The sequence below is a fragment of the Salmo salar genome, chromosome 11 (genome assembly GCF_965601325.2).
Source record: "Salmo salar chromosome 11, fSalSal1, whole genome shotgun sequence".
In the NCBI taxonomy this organism is placed as follows: Eukaryota; Metazoa; Chordata; class Actinopteri; order Salmoniformes; family Salmonidae; genus Salmo; species Salmo salar.
In genome coordinates this window covers 37,562,433-37,573,347 of record NC_138301.1, presented here as the reverse complement: position 1 = coordinate 37,573,347, position 10,915 = coordinate 37,562,433, and the positions used below count along the sequence as shown (strand labels likewise).

The following is a 10,915-nucleotide window of genomic DNA, read 5'->3' as shown; positions in this document are numbered from 1 at the left end:
CCATTTATCTGCCAACATCACCTCATGTTTCAGCATGATAATCGCAAGAATCTCTACACAATTCCTGGAAGCTGAAAATATCCCAGTTCTTCCATAGCCTGCATACTCACCAGACATGTCACCCATTGAGCACGTTTGGGATGCTCTGGATCGACAGCATGTTCCATTTCCCACCAATATCCAGCAACTTCACACAGCCATTGAGGAGGAGTGGGACAACATTCCACAGGCCACAATCAACAGCCTTATCAACTCTTTTGCGAAGGAGATGTGCCGAACTGTATGAAGCAAATGGTGGTCACACCAGATACTGACTGGTTTACTGATCCACACCCCTACCTTTTTCTTTAAGGTATCTGTGACTAACATATGAGTATCTGTATTCCCAGTCATGTGAAATCCATAGATTAGGGCCCAATTCATTTATTTAAATTGACAGATTTCCTTATATGAACTGTAACTCTATAAAATCTTTGAAATTGTTGCATGTTGCGTTTATATTTTTGTTCAGGATAGTTGCAACGTAGCTAAAAAGTAGTAAGTAGTTGAGAAGTTGGTAAATAGCTATCATACAAAAGTTTTCTGTGATGAGATTTGAACACGCAACCTTTGGGTTGCTAGACTTTCGCAAACGTCTAGCAACACCAAAAAAGGTTGCGTACTCGAATCTCATCACAGAAAACTTTTGTATGTTAGCTATTAAGCAACTTTTCAACTACTTACTACTTTTTAGCTACGTTGCAACTACTTAGCAGGTTAGCTAACCCTTCCCCTAGCCTTAACCCTTGTAGCTAACCCTTCACCCAACCTTACCTTAACCCTTTAACCTAACTCCTAATCTTAACCCTAACCTTAACCCTAACCCTTAGCCTAGCTAATGTTAGCATTTGCCACCTAGAAAATGTTAGCCACAACAAATGGGAATTCGTAACATATCTAAGTTTAGCAAATTCGTAACATATTGTACGTTTTTTCAAAATCATAACATATCATATGAATTGTATTTCGTAACATATCATACAAAATGGATGATGGACAACTACAAATGAATACATAACATACGAAATCTTACTAAATGGAGCATCTCGGATTTACATGCAGAATAATACGAAATGCTCTGAGAGCAGGTTGCAAAGGGTGCCATATATGAAGCAAGCAGAACCCTTGTTGGTTCTATACAGAACTTTTTTTTCTGAGTGTAAACAATCTAGCCTATTCGACAAGAGACTTTTGAGTTTCAAAGCTCCATTTCATGGTTTCAACCTCCTCAACCATAGCAGGACAGTTACAAAACTCCCGTGTTCGACCTGTAAGCTAATGTACAGACAGGAACAAGAGAGAGAGATGGGAAGAGCGGTATGGAGAGAAATAAGAATGGAGAGGAAAGCATAGAGAAAGAGATGGTGAGGGACAGCGATTGGATAAAGACCAGAGAGAGAGACAGAGAGAGATGGGTGGGTGGGTGGGTGGGTGGGTAGTGAGAAAGATGGATGGGTAGTGAGAAAGAGGGGTGAGTGTGTGCAGAGGGGATTGGGACAGGAGTAGAGGAAAGAAGAGAAGGGATGAAGGTGTGGGTCATGCGGATATAGGTGGCAAGGCAGACAGAGGAAATTCCAGTGCACCAATCAAACACTCACACAGTATTTCTACTGGCAGCTCATGTCCCGAGCACCAAGTCACATCACCAGTAGTTTAGGCTACAATATACATCTCTGCGGAAATCCCACTTTCATGTTTCCATAGCCTAATTAATGCATATTTTAAATACATTTCAAGTTACTGGCCCTGCATCAAAATGCACTTGCAAGTAGGCCTACACATTTGCCTCCAATTATGAAATTATTTTATACGTTTTTCAGTCCTCCTAGAATAGCGCTAAAGTAGGTTTTATAGATTGTATCAACAATAGGCTTCCGTCAATGGAATGATAGAAATGGCTTAGAAATGAACCGGACCAATGAGTGTGCGGTGGGCGCGTCCTCCTGCCTCTGCTGCTGAAAACAGCATGTTCAGAAGCGCCAGGCTCGCACGGAGCGGAGAGGAGAGGAGTGTATAAATATCAGAGTGCCTCTTCTCTCCGCTATACCAGACCTGACACATGACCTAGTTGTCCCTGTCACATCTCCTGTGTGTCCTCACCAAGACCGCACTTCCCGAAGGAGTCGACTAGACAACGGTTGGTTTATTCTACAGGTTGGTGCGTCTCTCGATCTCCGTGGAGTTTATAAGCTAACTACTAAACCTTTTGGGGATTTAAAAACAACTCCAGCTTGCTGCGCGCCTCTCTTTTTCTCTTCGCTAGGCTCTTACTCTAGTGTCAAAGCCAAAGCCACCGGTGTATCGGTAGTCTAGCCTGCTAATAGGAATACAACAGAGTGTTTTGGGTCGTTGTGGACTATACACCCTGCAGAAAGGAGCGGCCAGTGCCAGCTGTGGCTGTATGGACCAGAGGTGTTTGTTTTCAAGGTGCGCCTTTTTGCGGTTCGTTCCAGCACATCTCCTCCCGGTGCCATTGATCAGTGTCAAAATAAATCGGGCTACAAATATATATGTATCCCTATATGTAATTAATGCAATTTACACAATGCCATCCTTATAGACTTTGACCTTGCATGACAGCAACAATGGTACGGTATCTGTGCGTTAACGACCTTATCATGTACCAACACGTTTCACCGCGCAAGCAAGCACAACTCGGGCAAGTGGTAGCATTGTTATAACCACAAATTATATTTATAGGGCTGGTTTGTACATGATGTTGTATAATATGATACTGTGCAGCAAGGGTAGCCTATGTTGTGTATATTCACGCGCTCCGTTCGCATGTGCCACTGTATCTTGCGCTCGCTTCTCGTAATGTGCGCGCCCGGTTTCGCTACCCTAGGGGGCATCAAGTGCACAGTCATCAGGTATGTGTTTTTTATATTCTTCCAACAACATTCGGTCATTTTCAACATGTCTATATATGATTCAAGATTTATTGCTGATAATAGTTCAGTGTTTTTCAGATTGATGCGCCCATATAGGAACCTATAGCTTATCGGTGATTATATTGAACTCAGTATTGGTGAGGTAAGAGCAGCGTTAGTTTAGTTTATACTAGCCTATGTACCCAACAGGTTCCTTCATTATCAGGATATGTACAGTGAGGGAAAATTATTTGATCCCCTGCTGATTTTGTACGTTTGCCCACTGACAAAGAAATGATCAGTCTATAATTTTAATGAAAGGTTTATTTGAACAGTGAGAGACAGAATAACAACAACAAAATCCAGAAAAACGCATGTCAAAAATGTTATAAAATGATTTGCATTTTAATGAGGGAAATAAGTACATTTTACATTTTAGTCATTTAGCAGACACTCTTATCCAGAGCGACTTACAGTAGCGAATGCATACATTTCATACTTTTTTTTCGGACTGGTCCCCCGTGGGAATCGAACCCACAACCCTGGCGTTGCAAACACCATGCTCTACCAACTGAGCCACACGGGACTGTATTTAAGTATTTAACCCCTCTGCAAAACATGACTTAGTACTTGGTGGCAAAACCCTTGTTGGCAATCACAGAGGTCAGACGTTTCTTGTAGTTGGCCACCAGGTTTGCACACACCTCAGGAGGGATTTTGTCCCACTCCTCTTTGCAGATCTTCTCCAAGTCTTTAAGGTTTCGAGGCTGACGTTTGGCAACTCGAACCTTCAGCTCCCTCCACAGATATTCTATGGGATTAAGGTCTGGAGACTGGCTAGGCCACTCCAGGACCTTAATGTGCTTCTTCTTGAGCCACTCCTTTGTTGCCTTGGCCGTGTGTTTTGGGTCATTGTCATGCTGGAATACCCATCCACGACCCATTTTCAATGCCCTGGCTGAGGGAAGGAGGTTCTCACCCAAGATTTGACGGTACATGGTCCCGTCCATCGTCCCTTTGATGTGGTGAAGTTGTCCTGTCCCCTTAGCAGAAAAACACCCCCAAAGCATAATGTTTCCACCTCCATGTTTGACGGTGGGGATGGTGTTCTTGGGGTCATAGGCAGCATTCCTCCTCCTCCAAACACAGCGAGTTGAGTTGATGCCAAAGAGCTCCATTTTGATCTCATCTGACCACAACACTTTCACCCAGTTGTCCTCTGAATCATTCAGAAGTTAATTGGCAAACTTCAGACGGGCATGTATATGTGCTTTCTTGAACAGGGGGACCTTGTGGGCGCTGCAGGATTTCAGTCCTTCACGGCGTAGTGTGTTACCAACTGTTTTCTTGGTGACTATGGTCCCAGCTGCCTTGAGATCATTGACAAGATCCTCCCGTGTAGTTCTGGGCTGATTCCTCACCGTTCTCATGATCATTGCAACTCCACGAGGTGAGATCTTGCATAGAGCCCCAGGCTGAGGGAGATTGACAGTTCTTTTGTGTTTCTTCCATTTGCGAATAATCGCACCAACTGTTGTCACCTTCTCACCAAGCTGCTTGGCGATGGTCTTGTAGCCCATCCCAGCCTTGTGTAGGTCTACAATCTTGTCCCTGACATCCTTGGAGAGCTCTTTGGTCTTGGCCATGATGGAGAGTTTGGATTCTGATTGATTGATTGCTTCTGTGGACAGGTGTCTTTTATACAGGTAACAAGCTGAGATTAGGAGCACTCCCTTTAAGAGTGTGCTCCTAATCTCAGCTCGTTACCTGTATAAAAGACACCTGGGAGCCAGAAATCTTTCTGATTGAGAGGGGGTCAAATACTTATTTCTCTCATTAAAATGCAAATCAATTTATAACATTTTTGACATGCGTTTTTCTGGATTTTTTTGTTGTTATTCTGTCTCTGACTGTTCAAATAAACCTACCATTAAAATTATAGACTGATCATTTCTTTGTCAGTGGGCAAACGTACAAAATCAGCAGGGGATCAAATACCTTTTTCCCTCACTGTATGTGGAATGAGTGATGAGCACGTGACAATTGAGGTTTGACTGAGGCTGTAAGGGCATATTGATGATGAATGTAAGACATGCTTAGAATATGACAACATTTGAGCTGTTCAATAAGTGAACGGATTTCCTGCTGTAATTGAAGTCTTTAGAGGGCTTAGTGGTCAGGGAATAAGCAGTGTGCGTGTGTCAGATTTAAGAAAGGGGAAACGTTAACCCTGTACTGCCCCCTCCCCCTCCTTCTTTCAGTCGCTCTTGTAAAAGATGTATAGCTAGCAGAGATGACAATGATGATGATATCAAATCTCAGGAAAGGAATGACCAAGGCCGGATTTCAAGGCCATAATTGACAAGAGCCCTGCATGAGAGAGAGAGACAGAGAGGGAGGGATGTTTGGAAGCAACAGAGGTCCACATTAGAGCCACAGAACAGGGATTGAAGGAACACCTATTGGAACCATGTAATCAGTACTGGGAATGTGAAAGCATCTCAGAGAAACAGATACCTGGGTTTGACTGACAGCCAGAGATTGACAAACTAATTGGTATATTCAGAATGTACTGTAGGTTTCCACACGTAACCCATAACCAAGGAGAGGAGAAGAGAGAGAGAGAAAGGAGAGGGGAGGAAAGGAGAATGGACAATTGAAAAGGAGGACAAGAGAGGAGATGAGATGAGATGAAAGGAGAAGAGAAGAAAGGACAGATGAAGAGAGGACAGATGTTGAGAGGAGAGGAGGAGAAAGGACAGATGAAGAGAGGACAGATGATGAGAGGAGAGGAGGAGAAAGGACAGATGAAGAGAAGATAGGAGAAGAGAGGGATGAACCAGAGTCGTGAGAAGAAAACAGGAATACAGCAGGTGAGTGCAACCTTTCCTTGCCTTCTTTTGACTTGCAAATATTACTGTGCATACATGGCCTAAGGGGCAGGTGTGTGTGTGATACCCTCTTACCAGGGTCACACTTGAAGACATCTGTAGAATGACCAGAATAACAGAGACAACCCATTTCTCATGAAGTGTATAAAATAGGCACTACAGTTTATCATATGTCTGTATGGTGGTGGATGTACACATACTGTAGGTGTGGTGGTGGATACACACATAGACTATATATTACGATGGGGGAGGAGGGAGAGAGAAGGATACAGAGGAAGAGTGGACGAGATGTCTGGAGAGGGAGGTATAGAGCGAGAAAGTAGAGGTGGAGAGGGATCAAGAAAGATTGAGGAGAGCTATAAAGAGAGATGGAGAGAGAGGGGCCTACAGTCTAATTATTACTCTAACAGCTACTAGTATCACTCCATATATGTGAGCTTGTTCTGTGGTTTTCTTAGTATAGATACAGAATGACTAGAAAGGACATTCCATTCATGTTGTTGTGGCTCATATTGGCTGCAGCAATCAGAAGGCTCAGTGCATTGACTCATATCATATCCTCATCTCTCAGACTCTCATTGCCTTTCTAAATGCTGTTTGCATGCAGCAATGTGTGTGCGTGTGCTTGCAATGATATGTAGTGGACCATGACAAATCCAGTGAATTTCAGGCTGGTGCATTTCAACTTGCGTGCTATCCCGTTTTGTTACATCCCTTCCAACTTGTCAGTAGCTCGTCTGTGTTTTTTTCTGAGCTATGTTCAATCTGCTCGGTCTATTTCTATTTCTATGCCCCGTATATTTCAATGTTCATTGTGCTAGGTCTGCAAGGTTCATTCTGCACGTTTTTTTATATGTAGTCTGCCATGTCCATTTCTATGTTAATTCTGCTAGGTGTATTTCTATGTTCCTTCTGCTAGGTCTATTTCTATGTCCCTTCTGCTAGGTCTATTTATATGCCCTTTCTGCTAGGTCTATTTTTATGTCCCTTCTGCTAGGTCTATTTTTATGCCCTTTCTGCTAGGTCTATTTATATGCCCTTTCTGCTAGGTCTATTTTTATGCCCTTTCTGCTAGGTCTATTTTTATGCCCTTTCTGCTAGGTCTATTTTTATGCCCTTTCTGCTAGGTCTATTTTTATGCCCTTTCTGCTAGGTCTATTTTTATGCCCTTTCTGCTAGGTCTATTTCTATGTCCCCTCTGCTAGGTCTATTTCTATGTCCCTTCTGCTAGGTATATTTCTATGTCCCTTCTGCTAAGTATATTTCTATGTCCATTCTGCTAGGTCTATTTCTGTGTCCTTTATGCCAGGTCTATTTCTGTGTCCTTTCTGCCAGGTCTATTTCTATGTCCATTTTGCTAGGTCTATTTCTATGTCCATTTTGCTAGGTCCATTTCTATGTCCATTTTGCTAGGTCTATTTCTATGTCCATTTTGCTAGGTCCATTTCTATGTCCATTTTGCTAGGTCTATTTCTATGTCCATTTTGCTAGGTCTATTTCTACTGTGTGTGGGTGAGTCACTCTCTGAGACAGAGATTCAGGAGTTCTTGGCACGCATCTGTTGTGGAACACTGGGGAGCACACACACACACATACACACTGCCACCGTGGACGAGGGAGCGAGCTGCCAGAGGCCACCATTTACTCCAGGAAACCATCAGGGCTCCAGCATAGTTTCAGAGGGGAAAGTAACACAAACACACACACACACCTTCCCTCGCTCATGTGTCTGTACAAGCCTTCTGGCTTGGCGAGTTGCTCTCTGCCTCCTCCTTAGGAAAATACCAGCTCTTCATATTATATTGTACAAGGTGCCAAGCAGAAATCAAATGGCACCCTATTTCCTACACAGTGCACTACTTTTGAACAGGGCCCAATAGGGAATAGGGTGCCATTTAGGATGTATCCTCTAGTAGTTTTGGCCTATCCATCAAGCCCTTAATGGGGTGTGAAGTTGTTCTGAGTGGTTGTTGTCCCGTCTCGCCCTGCCAGCCTTGCAGCTAGTTCCCCCTGGCATGTATCTTAGGATTCATCCCAAATGGTACCCTATTCCTACATTGTGCACTACCTTTGACCAGAGCCCTATGAGTGCTAGTTTAATGGAGTGCAGTATGTAGGGACTAGGGTGTCATTTGGGACGGAGACTGAGGCTAAGGAGTTAATTAATGAAATAAAACAGTGATCGGTCCAAGAAGTGGATAACATGGTGTAAATTGATACCAGGCGTTTCCATGGCTTGGCTTAGCATCTTGCTTTCTTCTCCTCCGCTGGGGGATATTTTGGTCGGTGTGTGTGTACATACATGTGTGTGTTATTTTGGGTGGTGTGTTTGAGGCCTATGGGCTGACTTGGCTAGCCCTAATCTGACAGGCAGACAGACAGACAGGTAGACACTGACAGATCTCTCTGTGTCTCTCTGTCTCTCTCTCTGTCTGTATGTCTCTCTCTCTCTGTCTGTATGTCTCTCTCTCTCTGTCTGTATGTCTCTCTCTCTCTGTCTGTATGTCTCTCTCTCTCTGTCTGTATGTCTCTCTCTCTATGTCTGTATGTCTCTCTCTATGTCTGTATGTCTCTCTCTCTCTGTCTGTATATGTCTCTCTCTCTCTCTGTCTGTATATGTCTCTCTCTCTCTCTCTCTCTCTCTCTCTCTGTCTGTATATGTCTCTCTGTCTGTATATGTCTCTCTCTCTCTCTCTCTCTCTCTCTCTCTGTCTGTATATGTCTCTCTCTCTCTCTGTCTGTATATGTCTCTCTCTCTCTCTGTCTGTATATGTCTCTCTCTCTCTCTGTCTGTATATGTCTCTCTCTCTCTCTGTCTGTATATGTCTCTCTCTCTCTCTCTCTCTGTCTGTATATGTCTCTCTCTCTCTCTCTCTCTGTCTGTATATGTCTCTCTCTCTCTCTCTCTCTGTCTGTCTGTATATGTCTCTCTCTCTCTCTCTCTGTCTGTATATCTCTCTCTCTCTCTCTCTCTCTCTCTGTCTGTCTGTATATGTCTCTCTCTCTCTCTCTCTCTCTGTCTTTCTGTCTGTATGTCTGTATGTCTCTCTCTGTCTGTATGTCTCTCTCTCTATGTCTGTATGTCTCTCTCTCTCTGTCTGTATGTCTCTCTCACTCTGTCTGTATGTCTCTCTCTGTCTGTATGTCTCTCTCTCTCTGTCTGTATGTCTGTATGTCTCTGTGTCTCTCTGTCTGTGTCTGACTTTTTTCTTTCTTTCTCTCTCTGTCTGTCTTTTTCTTTCTCTCTCTGTCTTTCACTCTGCCCCTTTTTTAGTTGTCATAATCTGTCACATTGATTTACAAGTACACTCAGAAAGGCCCTTACAAGGACACTCTGTAGACACTTGGGCCAAAATCCTAACTTTAGGTTCTTGCACGTAACTCAAGATTTCCATACGAATCTATTGACATCAATGCAGACCAGGGGTGGCTGGTGGCACTTTAAATTGGAGGACGGGCTCATAGTAATGTCTGGAACGGAACATATGGAATGGTACCAAACACCTTACCATTCCATTACACTACATTCCAGCCATTACTATGAGCCATCCTGCCCTCACCAGCCTCCACTAATGCGTATAGTAAGTTATGCACACATCTAAGTAAAGCACACAGGAGGCTGGTGAGGGGAGGACGGCTCATAATAATGGCTGGAATGGAGTGGTATCAAACATATGGAATCTATGCGTTTGATATCATTCCATAGATTCCATTCCAGCCATTACTATGAGCCTATCCTCCCCAATTAAGGTGCCACCAGCCACCTGTGGCACACACATCACAAATGAGGTTTTTGCACATTGTTTGACACAGGACTGTATAGCTACTTTGTACTGTAGTCTGAAAGAGGTTCCACTGTCCAAACAGAAATATCCAATTGGAACTGCGATTGTAGAGTAGTAGACTCATACATTATTTAAAACCTGTTGTGGACAGACGTTCCGCTAGCGGAACGCCTAGCCAATATCCAATGGAACAGCGTGGCGCGAAATACAAAAACCTAAAAAATGCAATAATTTCAATTTTTCAAACATACGACTATTTTACACCATTTTAAAGATAAGACACTCGTTAATCTAACCACATTGTCCGATTTCAAAAAGGCTTTACAGCGAAAGCAAAACATTAGATTATGTTAGGAGAGTACATAGACCAAAATAATCACACAGCCATTTTCCAAGCAAGCATATATGTCACAAAAACCCAAAACACAGCTAAATGAAGCACTAACCTTTGATGATCTTCATCAGATGACACTCCTAGGACATTATGTTATACAATACATGCATGTTTTGTTCAATCAAGTTCATATTTATATCCAAAAACAGCTTTTTACATTGGCGTGTGATGTTCAGAACATGTATTCCCACCAAAAACTTCCGGTGAATTTACAAAATTACTCATCATAAACGTTGACAAAATACATAACTATTTTAAGAATTGTAGATACAGAACTCCTTTATGCAATCGCTATGTCAGATTTTAAAATAGCTTTTCGGCGAAAGCACATTTTTCTATATTCTGAGAACATAGCTCAGCCATCACAGCTAGCTATTTTGACACCTGCCAAGTTCGGGGCAAACTAAACTCAGAATTAGTAATTGAAATATTGTATTACCTTTGCTGATCTTCGTCAGAATGCACTCCCAGGGCTGCTACTTCCACAAGAAATGTTGTTTTTGTTCCAAATAATCCATAGTTATGTCCAAATACCTCCGTTTTGTTCGTGCGTTCAGGTCACTATCCAAAGGGTAACGCGCGAGCGCATATCGAGACAAAAAAAGTCAAAATGTTCCATTACCGTACTTAGAAGCATGTCAAACGCTGTTTAAAATACATTTTTATGGTATTTTTCTTGTAAAATAGCGATAATATTCCAACCGGACAATAGTGTATTCATTCAAAGAGGAAAATAAAAAACAGCGTGCACGCAGGAACGCGCATATCCAATCTCTTTGTCCCCAGGCAGACCACTGAGAAACTGAGCTACTATACTCTGCCCAGAGACAGGAGACGGCTCAATCCGCTTTCTGAAGGCTTTAGACAGCCAATGGAAGCCTTAGAAAGTGCAACGTAACCCCACAGATACTGTAGTTTTGATAGAGAATCAAAAGA

The 10,915-nt window shown here is 42.8% G+C and overlaps 1 protein-coding gene across 3 annotated transcripts in view; it reads left to right on the top strand.

The window, feature by feature from the left end:
- Positions 1–2,023: 2,023 nt before the first annotated feature.
- LOC106562656 (cell migration inducing hyaluronidase 1) overlaps positions 2,024–10,915 on the top strand; it is a 138,579-nt gene continuing 129,687 nt past the window's right edge. For 2 of the 3 annotated variants that reach the window (XM_045689452.2, XM_045689455.2), the window contains exon 1: positions 2,024–2,193. The gene's annotated coding sequence lies outside the window, so the exon portion shown is untranslated. Of the gene's footprint in view, positions 2,194–4,884; positions 5,783–10,915 lie in introns of those variants that run through there. The other variant, XM_045689453.2, reaches the window with a different exon arrangement.